Source organism: Procambarus clarkii, unplaced genomic scaffold (genome assembly GCF_040958095.1).
Source record: "Procambarus clarkii isolate CNS0578487 unplaced genomic scaffold, FALCON_Pclarkii_2.0 HiC_scaffold_98, whole genome shotgun sequence".
Lineage (NCBI taxonomy): Eukaryota > Metazoa > Arthropoda > Malacostraca > Decapoda > Cambaridae > Procambarus > Procambarus clarkii.
Window position 1 is genome coordinate 5349269 of NW_027189131.1, and position 21223 is coordinate 5370491.

Below are 21223 nucleotides of genomic sequence, written 5' to 3' on the forward strand. Positions count from 1 at the left end.
CACCACAACTCCCAACACCACAAACACTCCCAACACCAACACCACAACTACTCCCAACACCACAACCACTCCCAACACCACCACCACTCCCAACACCAACACCACAACCTCCCTCAACACCACCACCACTCTCAAAACCACAACCACTCCCAACACCACAACCACTCCCAACACCACCACAACTCCCAACACCACAAACACTCCCAACACCAACACCACAACTACTCCCAACACCACAACCAATCCCAACACCACCACCACTCCCAACGCCAGCACAACTCCCAACTCAAACACCACTTTCAAAACCAACACCACTCCCAACACCTCAAACAGGCCCAACACCACAATCACTCCCAGCACCACAACCACTTCCAACACCACCACCACTCCCAACACCACCACCACTCCCAACACCATAACCACTCCCAACACCACCACCACTCCCAACACCACCACCACTCCCAACGCGACAACCACTTCCAACACCACCATTAATTTCAATGCAACAATCACTCCCAACACCACCATCACTCCTAACAACACAAACACTCCCAAAACCACCCCCACTCCCAACATCACAGCAACTCCCAACACCACAACCACTCCCAACACCAACACCACAACCAACCCCAACACCACAACCACTCCCAACACCACAACCACTCCCATCACCACCACCACTCCCAACACCATAACCACTCCCAACACCATAACCACTACCACTCCCAACACAATAACCACTCCCAACACCAACACTACAACCTGCCTTAAGACCACAATCACTCCCAACACCATAACTACTCGCATTACCACCACCACAACCAACACCACAACGTCTCCCAACACCAAAACCACTCCAATCACCACCACCACTCCCAACACCACAACCACTCCCACCACCACAACCATTCCAACACCACTACTACTCCCAACACCAAAACCACTCCCAAGACCAACACAACCACCACTCCCAACACCATAACCACTCCCATTACCACCACCACTCCTAACACCACAACCCCTCCCAACACCACAACCACTCCCAACACCAAAAATTTGGCAAAAAATTATAGACCAGTTGCACTAACATCGCACATCATAAAAGTATTTGAGAGAGTGATTAGGAGTCAGGTCACCAATTTCATGGAGACCAATGACCTTCATAACCCAGGCCAACATGGATTTCGAGCGGGAAGATCGTGCCTCTCACAGCTACTTGAGCACTACGACAAAGTCACTGAGGCATTAGAAGAGAAACAGAATGCTGATGTAATATACACGGACTTCGCAAAGGCCTTCGATAAATGTGACCATGGCGTGATAGCACACAAAATGAAGTCAATGGGAATAACCGGTAAAGTAGGACGCTGGATACTCAGTTTTCTGTCAAACAGGACTCAGCGAGTAACTGTCAACCATATAAAATCTAGTCCAAGTGCAGTGAAAAGCTCTGTACCTCAGGGTACAGTCCTTGCACCACTGCTTTTCCTTATTCTCATATCAGATATAGACAAAAATACAAGTCACAGCTTCGTATCATCCTCTGCAGATGACACAAAAATCAGTATGAAAATTACCTCGGCTGAGGACATTGAAAAACTTCAAGCTGATATTAATAAAGTTTTCGACTGGGCATCAGAAAATAACATGATGTTTAACAGTGATAAATTCCAGGTACTCAGGTACGGTAAAAATGAGGACCTTAAACATAATACAGAGTACAAAACACAATCAAATGTACCCATAGTAGGAAAACAGCATGTAAAGGATTTGGGAATAATAATGTCTGACGACCTAACGTTTAAGGAGCATAACCAAGCAAATATTGCGTCAGCCAGAAAAATGATAGGATGGATTACGAGAACTTTCAAATCCAGGGATCCCATCACAATGGTTGTACTCTTCAAGGCACTTGTGTTGTCCCGTCTTGAGTACTGCTCAGTACTCACTTCCCCCTTCAAAGCAGGAGAGATTGCTGAAATAGAGGGAATACAAAGAACATATACGGCACGCATAGACGCAATAAAGCACCTAAATTATTGGGATCGTCTCAAAGCCCTCCAAATGTACTCACTAGAAAGAAGACGAGAGAGATATCAAATAATATACACCTGGAAGATACTGGAGGGCCAAGTACCAAATCTACACAGTAAAATAACAACGTACTGGAGTGAACGACATGGAAGAAAATGTAGAATAGAACCAATGAAGAGCAGAGGTGCCATAGGCACAATCAGAGAACACTGTATAAACATCAGAGGTCCGCGGTTGTTCAACGTCCTCCCAGCAAGCATAAGAAATATTGCCGGAACAACCGTGGACATTTTCAAGAGGAAACTAGATTTATTCCTCCAAGGAGTGCCAGACCAACCGGGCTGTGGTGGGTATGTGGGCCTGCGGGCCGCTCCAAGCAACAGCCTCGTGGACCAAACTCTCACAAGTCGAGCCTGGCCTCGGGCCGGGCTTGGGGAGTAGACGAACTCCCAGAACCCCATCAACCAGGTATCAACCAGGTTAACCATCACCACTCTCAACACCACCACCACTCCCAACACCATATCCACTCCAAACACAAACACCACAACCACTCCCACCACCATAACCACTCCCAACACCAACACCACAACCTCCCTCAACACCACCACCACTCTCAAAACCACAACCACTCCCAACACCACAACCACTCCCAACACCACCACAACTCCCAACACCACAAACACTCCCAACACCAACACCACAACTACTCCCAACACCACAACCACTCCCAACACCACCACCACTCCCAACGCCAGCACAACTCCCAACACAAACACCACTTTCAAAACCAACACCACTCCCAACACCTCAACCAGGCCCAACACCACAATCACTCCCAGCACCACAACCACTCCCAACACCACCACCACTCCCAACGCGACAACCACTTCCAACACCACCATTAATTTCAATGCAACAATCACTCCCAACATCACCATCACTCCTAACAACACAAACACTCCCAAAACCACCCCCACTCCCAACATCACAGCAACTCCCAACACCACAACCACTCCCAACACCAACACCACAACCAACCCCAACACCACAACCACTCCCAACACCACAACCACTCCCATCACCACCACCACTCACAACCCCAACACCACTCCCAACACCACAACCACTCCCAACTCCACAACCACCCCCAACACCACAACCACTCCCAACACCACCATTCCCAACACCACAACCACTCCCAACACCACAACCACTTCCAAAATCACCACCACTGCCAACACCATAACCACTCCCAACACCAACACCTCAACCACCCGCAACACCACAACCACTCCCAACACCACAACCACTCCCAACACCACCACCACTCCCAACACCATAACCACTCCCAACATCATAACCACAACCACTCCCAACATCATAACCACAACCACTCCCATTACCACCACCACTCCCAACACCACAACCACTCCCAACACCACAACCACTCCCAACACCACAACTACTCCCAACACCACCACCACTCCCAACACCACCACCACTCCCAACACCATAACCGCTCCCAACACCATAACCACAACTACTCCCAACACCATAACCACTCCCAACACCAACACCACCACCACTCCCAACACCACCAACACTCCCAACACCATAACCACTCCTATTACCACCACCACTCCCAACACCACAACCACTCCCAACACCACAACCACTCCCAACACCACCACCACCCCCAACACCACAACCACTCCCAACACCACAACCACTCCCGACACCACCATTACTCCTAACACCATAACCACTCCCAACACCATAACCACAACGACTCCCAACACAATAACCACTCCCAACACCAACACCACAACCAACCCTAACACCACAACCACTCCCAACACCACAACCACTCCCATCACCACCACCACTCCCAACACCATAACCACTCCCAACACCATAACCACTACCACTCCCAACACAATAACCACTCCCAACACCAATACCACAACCTCCCTTAACTCCACAACCACTCCCAACACCACCACCACTCTCAACACCACAACCACTCCCAACACCAACACCACAACCACTCCAACACCACAACCACTCCCAACACCACCACAACTCCCAACGCCAGCACCACTCCCTACACCAACACCACCACCACTCCCAACACCATAACCACTCCCATTAACACCACCACTCCCAACACCACAACCACTCCCAACACTACCACCACTCTCAACACCACAACTACTCCCAACACCAACACCACAACCACTCCCAACACCACAACCACTCCCAACAACACCACCACTCCCAACGCCAGCACAACTCCCAACACAAACACCACTCTCAAAACCCATACCACTCCCAACACCACAACCACTCCCAACACCAACACCACTCCCAAAACCAACACCACTCACAACCCCAACACCACTCCCAACACCAAAACCACTCCCAACACCACAACCACTCCCAACACCACAACCACTCCCAACACCACTATTCCCAACACCACAACCACTCCCAACACCACAAACACTTCCAACATCACCACCCCTGCCAACACTATAACCACTCCCAACACCAACACCACAACCACCCCCAACACCGCAACCACTCCCAACACTACCAACATTCCCAACACCACCACCACTCACAACACCACCACCTCTCCTAACACCATAACCACTCCAAACACCATAACCACAAACACTCCCAACACAATAACCAGTAACAACACCAACACCACAACCTCCCTTAACACCACAACCACTCACAACACCACCAACACTCCCAACACCATAACCACTCCAATTACCACCACCACTCCCAACATCACAACCAATCCCAACACCACAACCACTCCCAACACCACCACCACCCCCAACACCACAACCACTCTCAACACCACAATCACTCCCAACACCACCACTACTCTCAACACCATAACCACTCCCAACACCATAACCACAACGACTCCCAACACAATAACCACTCCCAACCCCAACACCACAACCACCCCCAACACCACTACCTCTCCCAACACCACAACCACTCCCAACACCATAATCACTCCCAACACCATAACTACAACCACTCCCAACACAATAACCACTCCCAACACCAACACCACAACCTCCCTTAACACCACAACCACTCCCAACACCACCACCACTCTCAACACCACAACCAGTCCCAACACCAACACCACAACCACTCCCAACACCACAACCACTCCGAACACCACCACCACTCCTAACACAATAACCACTCCCAACACCAACACCACAACCACCCCAACACCACAACCACTCCCAACACCACAACCACTCCCAACACCACCACCACCACTCCCAACACCATAACCACTCCCAACACCATAACCACAACCCCTCCCAACACAATAACCACTCCCAACACCACAACCACTCCCAACACCTTAACCACTCCCATTACCACCACCACTCCCAACACCACAACCTCTCCCAACACCACAACCACTCGCAACACCACCACTACCCCCAACTCCACAACCACTCCCAACACCACAACCACTCCCAACACCACCACCACTCCCAACACCATAACCACTCCCAACACTATAACCACAACCACTCCCAAAACAATAACCACTCCCAACACCAACACCACAACCTCCCTTAAGGCCATAACCACTCCCAACACCACCAACACTCCCAACACTATAACCACTCCCATTACCACCACCACAACCTCTCCCACCACCACAACCACTCTAAACACCACCACCACTCCCAACACCACAACCACTCCCAACACCACAACCACTCCCAACACCACCACTACTCCCAACACCACAACCACTCCCAACACCAACACAAACACCACTCCCAACACCATAACCACTCCCATTACCACCATCACTCCCAACACCACAACTACTCCCAACACCACAACCACTCCCAAAACGACCACTACTCCCAACACCACCACTACTCCCAACACCAACACAAACACCACTCCCAACACCATAACCACTCCCATTACCACCACCACTCCCAACACCACAACCACTCCCAACACCACAACCACTCCAAAAACGACCACTACTCCCAACCCCAAAACCACTCCCAACACAATAACCACTCCCAACACAAACACCACAACCACCCACAACACTACAACCACTCCCAACACCACAACCACTCCCAACACCACTACCACTCCGAACACAATAACCACTCCCAACACCATAACCACAACCACTCCCAACACAATAACCACTCCCAACACCAACAACACACCCTCCCTTAACACCACAACCACTCCCAACACCAACACCACAACCACTCCATACACCACAACCACTCCCAACACCACCACAACTCCCAACGCCAGCACCACTCCCAACACCAACACCAACACCACTCCCAACACCAACACCACAACCTCCCTTAACACCACAACCACTCCCAACATAACCACCACTCTCAAATCCACAACCAGTCCCAACACCAACACCACAACCACTTCCAACACCACAACCACTCCCAACACCACCACAACTCCCAACGCCAGCACCACTCCCAACACCACCACTACTCCCAACTCCATAACCACTCCCATTACCACCACCACTCTCAACACCACAACCACTCCCTACACCACAACTACTCCCAACACCACAACCACTGCCAACACCACAACCACTCCAAACACCATAACCACAACTACTCCCAACACAATAACCACTCCCAACACCAACACCACAACCACCCGCAACACCACAACCACTCCCAACACCACAACCACTCCCAACACCAACACCACAACCACCCGCAACACCACAACCACTCCCAACACCACAACCACTCCCAACACCACCACCAACCCCAACACCATTACCACTCCAAACACCATAACCACAACTACTCCCAACACAATAACCACTCCCAACAGTAACACCACAACCACCCCCAACACAACAACAACCTCCAACACCACAACCACTCCCAACACCACCACCACTCCCAACACCATAACCACTCCCAACACCATAACCACAACCACTCCCAACACAATAACCACTCCCAACACCAACACCACAACCTCCCTTAACACCACAACCACTCCCAACACCACCACCACTCTCAACACCACAACCACTCCCAACACAAACACCACAACCACTACCAACACCACCACCACTCTCAACACCACAACCACTCCCAACACCATAACCACAACCACTCGCAACACAATAACCACTCCCAACACCAACACCACAACCTCCCTTAAGACCACAATCACTCCCAACACAATAACCACTCCCAACACCAACACCACAACCTCCCTTAAGACCACAATCACTCCCAATACCACCAACACTCCCAATACCACCAACACTCCCAACACCATAACCACTCGCATTACCACCACCACTCCCAACACCACAACCTCTCCCAACACCACAACCACTCCAAACACCACCACCACTCCCAACACCACAACCACTCCCAACACCAAGACAACCACCACTCCCAACACCAAAACCACTCCCATTACCACCACCACTCCCAACACCACAACCACTCCCAACACCACAACTACTCCCAACAACACCACTACTCCGAACACCACCACCACTCCCAACACCATAACCACTCCAAACACCAACACCACATTCACTCCTACCACCATAACAACTCCAAACACCAACACCAACACCACAACCTCCCTCAACACCACCACCACTCCCAACACCACAACCACTCCCGACACCACCACAACTACCAACACCACAAACACTCCCAACACCAACACCACAACTACTCCCAACACCACAACCACTCCCAACACCTCCACCACTCCCAACGCCAGCACAACTCCCAACACAAACACCACTCTCAAAACCAACACCACTCCCAACACCACAACCAGGCCCAACACCACAATCACTCCCAACACCACAACCACTCCCAACACCACCACCACTCCCAACACCATAACCACTCCCAACATCATAACCACAACCACTCCCAACACCATAACCACTCCCAACACCAACACCACAACCTTCCTTAACACCACAACCACTCCCAACACTACCAACACACCCAACACCATAACCACTCCCATTACCACCACCACTCCCAACACCACAACCACTCCCAACACCACAACCACTCCCAACACCACAACTACTCCCAACACCACCACCACTCCCAACACCACCACCATTCCCAACACCATAACCGCTCCCAACACCATAACCACAACTACTCCCAACACCATAACCACTCCCAACACCAACACCACCACCACTCCCAACACCACCAACACTCCCAACACCATAACCACTCCTATTACCACCACCACTCCCAACACCACAACCACTCCCAACACCACAACCACTCCCAACACCACCACCACCCCCAACACCACAACCACTCCCAACACCACAACCACTCCCGACACCACCATTACTCCTAACACCATAACCACTCCCAACACCATAACCACAACGACTCCCAACACAATAACCACTCCCAACACCAACACCACAACCAACCCTAACACCACAACCACTCCCAACACCACAACCACTCCCATCACCACCACCACTCCCAACACCATAACCACTCCCAACACCATAACCACTACCACTCCCAACACAATAACCACTCCCAACACCAATACCACAACCTCCCTTAACACCACAACCACTCCCAACACCACCACCACTCTCAACACCACAACCACTCCCAACACCAACACCACAACCACTCCAACACCACAACCACTCCCAACACCACCACAACTCCCAACGCCAGCACCACTCCCTACACCAACACCACCACCACTCCCAACACCATAACCACTCCCATTAACACCACCACTCCCAACACCACAACCACTCCCAACACTACCACCACTCTCAACACCACAACTACTCCCAACACCAACACCACAACCACTCCCAACACCACAACCACTCCCAACAACACCACCACTCCCAACGCCAGCACAACTCCCAACACAAACACCACTCTCAAAACCCATACCACTCCCAACACCACAACCACTCCCAACACCACAACCACTCCCAACACCACTATTCCCAACACCACAACCACTCCCAACACCACAAACACTTCCAACATCACCACCCCTGCCAACACTATAACCACTCCCAACACCAACACCACAACCACCCCCAACACCGCAACCACTCCCAACACTACCAACATTCCCAACACCACCACCACTCACAACACCACCACCTCTCCTAACACCATAACCACTCCAAACACCATAACCACAAACACTCCCAACACAATAACCACTAACAACACCAACACCTCAACCTCCCTTAACACCACAACCACTCACAACACCACCAACACTCCCAACACCATAACCACTCCAATTACCACCACCACTCCCAACATCACAACCAATCCCAACACCACAACCACTCCCAACACCACCACCACCCCCAACACCACAACCACTCCCAACACCACAATCACTCCCAACACCACCACTACTCCCAACACCATAACCACTCCCAACACCATAACCACAACGACTCCCAACACAATAACCACTCCCAACCCCAACACCACAACCACCCCCAACAAGACTACCTCTCCCAACACCGCAACCACTCCCAACACCATAATCACTCCCAACACCATAACTACAACCACTCCCAACACAATAACCACTCCCAACACCAACACCACAACCTCCCTTAACACCACAACCACTCCCAACACCACCACCACTCTCAACACCACAACCAGTCCCAACACCAACACCACAACCACTCCCAACACCACAACCACTCCGAACACCACCACCACTCCCAACACAATAACCACTCCCAACACCAACACCACAACCACCCCAACACCACAACCACTCCCAACACCACAACCACTCCCAACACCACCACTCCCAACACCATAACCACTCCCAACACCATAACCACAACCCCTCCCAACACAATAACCACTCCCAACACCACAACCACTCCCAACACCTTAACCACTCCCATTACCACCACCACTCCCAACACCACAACCTCTCCCAACACCACAACCACTCGCAACACCACCACTACCCCCAACTCCACAACCACTCCCAACACCACAACCACTCCCAACACCACCACCACTCCCAACACCATAACCACTCCCAACACTATAACCACAACCACTCCCAAAACAATAACCACTCCCAACACCAACACCACAACCTCCCTAAGACCATAACCACTCCCAACACCACCAACACTCCCAACACTATAACCACTCCCATTACCACCACCACAACCTCTCCCACCACCACAACCACTCTAAACACCACCACCACTCCCAACACCACAACCACTCCCAACACCACAACCACTCCCAACACCACCACTACTCCCAACACCACAACCACTCCCAACACCAACACAAACACCACTCCCAACACCATAACGACTCCCATTACCACCATCACTCCCAACACCACAACCACTCCCAACACCACAACCACTCCCAAAACGACCACTACTCCCAACACCACCACTACTCCCAACACCACAACCACTCCCAACACCAACACAAACACCACTCCCAACACCATAACCACTCCCATTACCACCACCACTCCCAACACCACAACCACTCCCAACACCACAACCACTCCAAAAACGACCACTACTCCCAACCCCAAAACCACTCCCAAAACAATAACCACTCCCAACACAAACACCACAACCACCCACAACACTACAACCACTCCCAACACCACAACCACTCCCAACACCACTACCACTCCGAACACAATAACCACTCCCAACACCAACAACACACCCTCCCTTAACACCACAACCACTCCCAACACCAACACCACAACCACTCCCAACACCACAACCACTCCCAACACCACCACAACTCCCAACGCCAGCACCACTCCCAACACCAACACCAACACCACTCCCAACACCAACACCACAACCTCCCTTAACACCACAACCACTCCCAACATAACCACCACTCTCAAATCCACAACCAGTCCCAACACCAACACCACAACCACTCCCAACACCACAACCACTCCCAAAACCACTACAACTCCCAACGCCAGCACCACTCCCAACACCACCACTACTCCCAACTCCATAACCACTCCCATTACCACCACCACTCTCAACACCACAACCACTCCCTACACCACAACTACTCCCAACACCACAACCACTGCCAACACCACAACCACTCCAAACACCATAACCACAACTACTCCCAACACAATAACCACTCCCAACACCAACACCACAACCACCCGCAACACCACAACCACTCCCAACACCACAACCACTCCCAACACCAACACCACAACCACCCGCAACACCACAACCACTCCCAACACCACAACCACTCCCAACACCACCACCAACTCCAACACCATTACCACTCCAAACACCATAACCACAACTACTCCCAACACAATAACCACTCCCAACAGTAACACCACAACCACCCCCAACACAACAACCACCTCCAACACCACAACCACTCCCAACACCACCACCACTCCCAACACCATAACCACTCCCAACACCATAACCACAACCACTCCCAACACAATAACCACTCCCAACACCAACACCACAACCTCCCTTAACACCACAACCACTCCCAACACCACCACCACTCTCAACACCACAACCACTCCCAATACCAACACCACAACCACTCCCAACACCACCACCACTCTCAACACCACAACCACTCCCAACACCATAACCACAACCACTCGCAACACAATAACCACTCCCAACACCAACACCACAACCTCCCTTAAGACCACAATCACTCCCAACACAATAACCACTCCCAACACCAACACCACAACCTCCCTTAAGACCACAATCACTCCCAATACCACCAACACTCCCAACACCATAACCACTCGCATTACCACCACCACTCCCAACACCACAACCTCTCCCAACACCACAACCACTCCAAACACCACCACCACTCCCAACACCACAACCACTCCCAACACCAAGACAACCACCAATCCCAACACCAAAACCACTCCCATTACCACCACCACTCCCAACACCACAACCACTCCCAACACCACAACCACTCCCAACACCACCACTACTCCGAACACCACCACCACTCCCAACACCATAACCACTCCAAACACCAACACCACATTCACTCCTACCACCATAACAACTCCAAACACCAACACCAACACCACAACCTCCCTCAACACCACCACCACTCCCAACACCACAACCACTCCCGACACCACCACAACTACCAACAACACAAACACTCCCAACACCAACACCACAACTACTCCCAACACCACAACCACTCCCAACACCTCCACCACTCCCAACGCCAGCACAACTCCCAACACAAACACCACTCTCAAAACCAACACCACTCCCACCACCACAACCAGGCCCAACACCACAATCACTCCCAACACCACAACCACTCCCAACACCACCACCACTCCCAACGCGACAACCACTCCCAACACCACCATCAATTTCAATGCAACAATCACTCTTAACACCACCATCACGCCTAACAACACAAACACTCCCAAAACCACCCCCACTCCCAACATCACAACCACTCCCAACACCACAACCACTCCCAACACCAACACCACTCCCAAAACCAACACCACTCAAAACCCCAACACCACTCCCAACACCACAACCACTCCCAACACAACAACCACCCCCAACACCACAACCACTCCCAACACCACTATTCCCAACACCACAACCACTCCCAACACCACAACCACTTCCAACATCACCACCACTGCCAACATCATAACCACTCCCAACACCAACACCACAACCACCCCCAACACCACAACCACTCCCAACACCACAACCACTCCGAACACCACCACCACTCCCAACACCATAACCACTCCCAACACCAACACCACAACCACCCCCAACACCACAACCACTCCCAACACCACAACCACTCCGAACACCACCACCACTCCCAACACCATAACCACTCCCAACACCATGACCACAACCACTCCCAACACCATAACCACTCCCAACACCAACACCACAACCTCCCTTAACACCACAACCACTCCCAACACTACCAACACTCCCAACACCATAACCACTCCCATTACCACCACCACTCCCAACACCACAGCCACTCCCAACACCACAACTAATCCCAACACCACCACCACTCCCAACACCACAACCACTCCCAACACCAACACTACCACCACTCCCAACACCACCACCACTCCCAACACCATAACCACTCCCAACACCATCTCCACAACTAATCCCAACACCACCACCACTCCCAACACCACAACCACTCCCAACACCAACACTACCACCACTCCCAACACCACCACCACTCCCAACACCATAACCACTCCCAACACCATCTCCACAACTACTCCCAACACCACCACCACTCCCAACACCACATCCACTCCCAACACCAACACTACCACCACTCCCAACACCACCACCACTCCCAACACCACCACCACTCCTAACACCATAACCACTCCCAACACCTTAACCACAAACACTCCCAACTAAATAACCACTCCCAACACCAACACCACAACCTCCCTTAACACCACAACTACTCCCAACACCACCAACACTCCCAACACCATAACCACTCCTATTACCACCACCACTCCCAACACTACAACTACTCCCAACAACACAACCACTCCCAGTACCACCACCACCCCCAACACCACAACCACTCCCAACACCACAACCACTCCCAACACCACCACTACTCCCAACACCATAACCACTCCAAACACCATAACCACAACGACTCCCAACACAATAACCACTCCCAACACCATAACCACAACCACTCCCAACACAATAACCACTACCAACACCAACACCACAACCTCACTTAACACCACAACCACTCCCAACACCACCACCACTCTCAACACCACAACCACTCCCAACACCAACACCACAACCACTCCCAACACCACCACCTCTCTCAACACCACAACCACTCCCAACACCAACACCACAACCACTCCCAACACCACAACCACTCCCAACACCACCACCACTCTCAACACCACAACCACTCCCAACACCATAACCACAACCACTCCCAACACAATAACCACTCCCAACACCAACACCACAACCTCCCTTAAGACCACAATCACTCCCAATACCACCAACACTCCCAACACCATAACCACTCTCATTACCACCACCACTCCCAACACCACAACCTCTCCCAACACCAACACAACCACCACTCCCAACACCAAAACCACTCCCATTACCACCACCACTCCCAACACCACAACCACTCCCAACACCACAACCACTCCCAACACCACCACTACTCCGAACACCACCACCACTCCCAACACCATAACCACTCCAAACACCAACACCACATTCACTCCCACCACCATAACAACTCCCAACACCAACACCACAACCTCCCTCAACACCACAACCACTCCCAACACCACAACCACTCCCGACACCACCACAACTACCAACACCACAAACACTTCCAACACCAACACCACAACTACTCCCAACACCACAACCACTCCCAACACCACCACCACTCCCAACGCCAGCACAACTCCCAACACAAACACCACTCTCAAAACCAACACCACTCCCAACACCACAACCAGGCCCAACACCACAATCACTCCCAACACCACAACCACTACCACTCCCAACACCACAACTACTCCCAACACTACAACCACTCCCAACACCACCACCACTCCCAACGCCAGCACAACTCCCAACACAAACACCACTCTCAAAACCAACACCACTCCCAAAACCACAACCAGGCCCAACACCACAATCACTCCTAACACCTTAACCACAAACACTCCCAACACAATAACCCCTCCCAACACCAACACCACAACCTCCCTTAACACCACAACTACTCCCAACACCACCAACACTCCCAACACCATAACCACTCCTATTACCACCACCACTCCCAACACTACAACTACTCCCAACAACACAACCACTCCCAATACCACCATAACCCCCAACACCACAACCACTCCCAACACCACAACCACTCCCAACACCACCACTACTCCCAACACCATAACCACTCCCAACACCATAACCACAACGACTCCCAACACTATAACCACTCCCAACACTAACACCACAACCACCCTCAACACTACAACCACTCCCAACACCACAACCACTCCAAACAACACCACCACTCCCAACACCACAACCACTCCCAACACCACAACCACTCCCAACATCACCACTACTCCCAACACCACAACCACTCCCAACACCAACACAACCACCACTCCCAACACCACAACCACTCCCAACACCACAACCACCCCCAACACCACAACCACTCCCAACACCACCATTCCCAACACCACAACCACTCCCAACACCACAACCACTTCCAACATCACCACCACTGCCAATACCACAACCACTCCCAACACCAACACCACAACCACCCCCAACACCACAACCACTCCCAACACCACAACCACTCCGAACACACCCACCACTCCCAACACCATAACCACTCCCAACACCATATCCACAACCACTCCCAACACCATAACAACTTCCAACACCAACACCACAACCTCCCTTAACACCACAACCACTCCCAACACTACCAACACTCCCAACACCCTAACCACTCCCATTACCACCACCACTCCCAACACCATAACCACTCCCAACACCACAACTACTCCCAACACCACCACCACTCCCAACACCACAACCACTCCCAACACCAACACCACCTCCACTCCCAACACCACCACCACTCCCAACACCATAACCACTCCCAACACCATATCCACAACTACTCCCAACACCATAACCACTCCCAAAACCAACACAACAACCTCCCTTAATACCACAACCACTCCCAGCACCACCAACACTCCCAACACCATAACCACTCCCATTACCACCACCACTTCCAACACCACAACCACTCCCAACACCACAACCACTCCCAACACCACTACCACTCCCAACTCCACATCCACTCCCAACACGAACATTACCACCACTCCCAACACCACCAAAACTCATAACACCATAACCACTCCCAACACCTTAACCACAAACACTCCCAACACAATAACCACTCCCAACACCAACACTACAACCTCCCTTAACACCACAACCACTCTCAACACCACCAACACTCCCAACACCATAACCACTCCTATTACCACCACCACTCCCAACACTACAACCACTCCCAACACCACAACCACTCCCAATACCACCACCACCCCCAACACCACAACCACTCCCAACACCAATACCACTCCCAACACCACCAATACTACCAACACCATAACCACTCCCAACACCATAACCACAACGACTCCCAACACAATAACCACTCCCAACACCATAACCACAACCACCCTCAACACCACAACCACTCCCAACACCACAACCACTCCCAAAACCACCACCACTCCCAACACCATAACCACTCCCAACACTATAACCACAACCACCCTCAACACAATTCCCACTCCCAACACCAACACCACAACCTCCCTTAACACCACAACCACTCCCAACACCACCACCACTCTCAACACCACAACCACTCCCAACACCAACACCACAACCACTCCCAACACCACCACAACTCCCAACGCCAGCACCACTCCCAACACCAACACCACCACCACTCCCAACAACGTAACCACTTCTATTACCACCACCACTCTCAACACAACAGCCACTCCCAACACCACAACCACTCCCAACACCACCACTACTCTCAACACCACAACCACTCCCAACACCAACACCACAACCACTCCCAACACCAACACCACAACCACTCCCAACACCACCACTACTCCCAACTCCATAACCACTCCCATTACCACCACCACTCTCAACACCACAACCGCTCCCTACACCACAACTACTCCCAACACCACAACCACTACCAACACCACAACCACTCCAAACACCATAACCACAACTACTCCCAACACAATAACCACTCCCAACACCAACACCACAACCACCCGCAACACCACAACCACTCCCAACACCACAACCACTCCCAACACCAACACCACAACCACCCGCAACACCACAACCACTCCCAACACCACAACCACTCCCAACACCACCACCAACCCCAACACCATTACCACTCCAAACACCATAACCACAACTACTCCCAACACAATAACCACTCCCAACAGTAACACCACAACCACCCCCAACACAACAACCACCTCCAACACCACAACCACTCCCAACACCACCACCACTCCCAACACCATAACCACTCCCAACACCATAACCACAACCACTCCCAACACAATAACCACTCCCAACACCAACACCACAACCTCCCTTAACACCACAACCACTCCCAACACCACCACCACTCTCAACACCACAACCACTCCCAACACCAACACCACAACCACTCCCAACACCACCACCACTCTCAACACCACAACCACTCCCAACACCATAACCACAACCACTCGCAACACAATAACCACTCCCAACACCAACACCACAACCTCCCTTAAGACCACAATCACTCCCAACACAATAACCACTCCCAACACCAACACCACAACCTCCCTTAAGACCACAATCACTCCCAATACCACCAACACTCCCAACACCATAACCACTCGCATTACCACCACCACTCCCAACACCACAACCTCTCCCAACACCACAACCACTCCAAACACCACCACCACTCCCAACACCACAACCACTCCCAACACCAAGACAACCACCAATCCCAACACCAAAACCACTCCCATTACCACCACCACTCCCAACACCACAACCACTCCCAACACCACAACCACTCCCAACACCACCACTACTCTGAACACCACCACTCCCAACACCATAACCACTCCAAACACCAACACCACATTCACTCCTACCACCATAACAACTCCAAACACCAACACCAACACCACAACCTCCCTCAACACCACCACCACTCCCAACACCACAACCACTCCCGACACCACCACAACTACCAACACCACAAACACTCCCAACACCAACACCACAACTACTCCCAACACCACAACCACTCCCAACACCTCCACCACTCCCAACGCCAGCACAACTCCCAACACAAACACCACTCTCAAAACCAACACCACTCCCAACACCACAACCAGGCCCAACACCACAATCACTCCCAACACCACAACCACTCCCAACACCACCACCACTCCCAACGCGACAACCACTCCCAACACCACCATCAATTTCAATGCAACAATCACTCTTAACACCACCATCACGCCTAACAACACAAACACTCCCAAAACCACCCCCACTCCCAACATCACAACCACTCCCAACACCACAACCACTCCCAACACCAACACCACTCCCAAAACCAACACCACTCAAAACCCCAACACCACTCCCAACACCACAACCACTCCCAACACAACAACCACCCCCAACACCACAACCACTCCCAACACCACCATTCCCAACACCACAACCACTCCCAACACCACAACCACTTCCAACATCACCACCACTGCCAACATCATAACCACTCCCAACACCAACACCACAACCACCCCCAACACCACAACCACTCCCAACACCACAACCACTCCGAACACCACCACCACTCCCAACACCATAACCACTCCCAACACCAACACCACAACCACCCCCAACACCACAACCACTCCCAACACCACAACCACTCCGAACACCACCACCACTCCCAACACCATAACCACTCCCAACACCATGACCACAACCACTCCCAACACCATAACCACTCCCAACACCAACACCACAACCTCCCTTAACACCACAACTACTCCCAACACTACCAACACTCCCAACACCATAACCACTCCCATTACCACCACCACTCCCAACACCACAGCCACTCCCAACACCACAACTAATCCCAACACCACCACCACTCCCAACACCACAACCACTCCCAACACCAACACCACAACCACTCCCAACACCACCACAACTCCCAACGCCAGCACCACTCCCAACACCAACACCACCACCACTCCCAACAACGTAACCACTTCTATTACCACCACCACTCTCAACACAACAGCCACTCCCAACACCACAACCACTCCCAACACCACCACTACTCTCAACACCACAACCACTCCCAACACCACAACCACAACCACTCCCAACACCACAACCACTCCCAACACCACCACCACTCCCAACGCCAGCACAACTCCCAACACAAACACCACTCTCAAAACCAACACCACTCTCAACACCTCAACCAGGCCCAACACCACAATCACTCCCAACACCACAACCATTCCCAACACCACCACCACTCCCAACGCGACAACCACTCCCAACACCACCATCAATTTCAATGCAACAATCACTCCCAACACCACCATCACTCCTAACAACACAAACACTCCCAAAACCAGCACCACTCACAACCCCAACACCACTCCCAACACCACAACCACTTCCAACACCACAACCACCCCCAACACCTCAACCACTCACAACACCACCATTCCCAACACCACAACCACTCCCAACACCACCATTCCCAACACCACAACTACTCCCAACACCACAACCACTTCCAACATCACTACCACTGCTGTCACGGTGTTCCCCCCCTTATATTCCTCCCACGCCTGCTGTAAGAGTCATGTCCACTTTACCCGAGCGTTCTCTACGTCGCAGGCATCAGTTTGATATATGTGGGAGAATGTAGTGTTCTCGGAGTGCCGAGAAATTTGTAAAAGAAGAGTATTTTGGCCTGTGGTTTAGGCCCTTTTGGAAGCCAATTTGTCGCTGGCTCTTCTGTTTTGCCGCCAAAACTGTGTGACGTCAGTAACACCAGATTGGTCACCGACAGCGACGTGGCACAGGGAGCCAATGAAAACCTCCCGTGGCGAATATGACATCACGAAGGAAGGGGGGTCCGGTCATCGCGCCGCGCTGGCGCCATCAGTTTAAGACAGCGCGTCAAGGAGGTCGGACGTGCGCTGGGGGGTCCTGTCAGTTGGACAGTTTACCCCGTCTCTGGAGGACTTACGCATTACCCGTGGTCTGCTATCACCTGTGGGGTCTTCTTTCGTTCATGTGTTGGACCAGAGAAGGAATTGACAGAATATTGAGCAACAAGTGCTCCAGGAACAGGTGTTGTGCAAGAGTGGAGTCTAGGCAGCGACTATGCGACAGCTGATAGCTTCACAGTGATGACGTAGTGGTTGGGCCAATCCTCCGTGAGGGAATCAGTCTGACACGACACGTCAAGGTGGTTGGGTGTGCGAAGATTGGTCCTGTCAGTTTGACAGTTGTTTCCCGCTCCCGTGGATTTTACGCGTCACCCGAAGTCTGCAAGTTTTCTGTGAGGTCTTCCTTCGTTCATGTGTTGGACCAGAGAGGGAATCGACGGGATATTGAGCAACAAGTGCTCCAGGACAGGTAAAACACTCCCAACACCACCACCACTCCCAACACCACAACCACTCCCAACACCACAACCACTCCCAACACCACCACCACCACTCCCAACACCACAACCACTTCCAACACCACAAACACTCCCAACACCACAACTACTCCCAACACCACTACCACTCCAAATACTATCACCACTCCCAACGCCAGCAAAACTCCTAACACCACAACCACTCCCAATTCAAACACCACAACCACTCCCAACACCACAACCACACCCAACACTACCACCACTCCCAACACCACAACCACTCCCAACGCCAACACAACTCCTAACACCAAAACCACTCCTAATTCCAACACCACAACCACTCCCAGCACCACAACTCCTAACACCAAAACCACTCCTAATTCCAACACCACAACCACTCCCAACACCACAACCACTCCCAACACTACCATCACTTCCAACACCACAACCACTACCAAAACCACAACCACTCCCAACACCACAACCACTCCCAACAACACCACCACTCCCAACCCCACAACCACTCCCAACACCACAACCACTCCCAATACCACCACCACTCTCAAAACAACAACCGCTCCCAACACCACAATCACACCCAAAACCACAACCACTCCCAACACCACTACCACTCCCAACACCACAACCACTCAAAACACCACCAC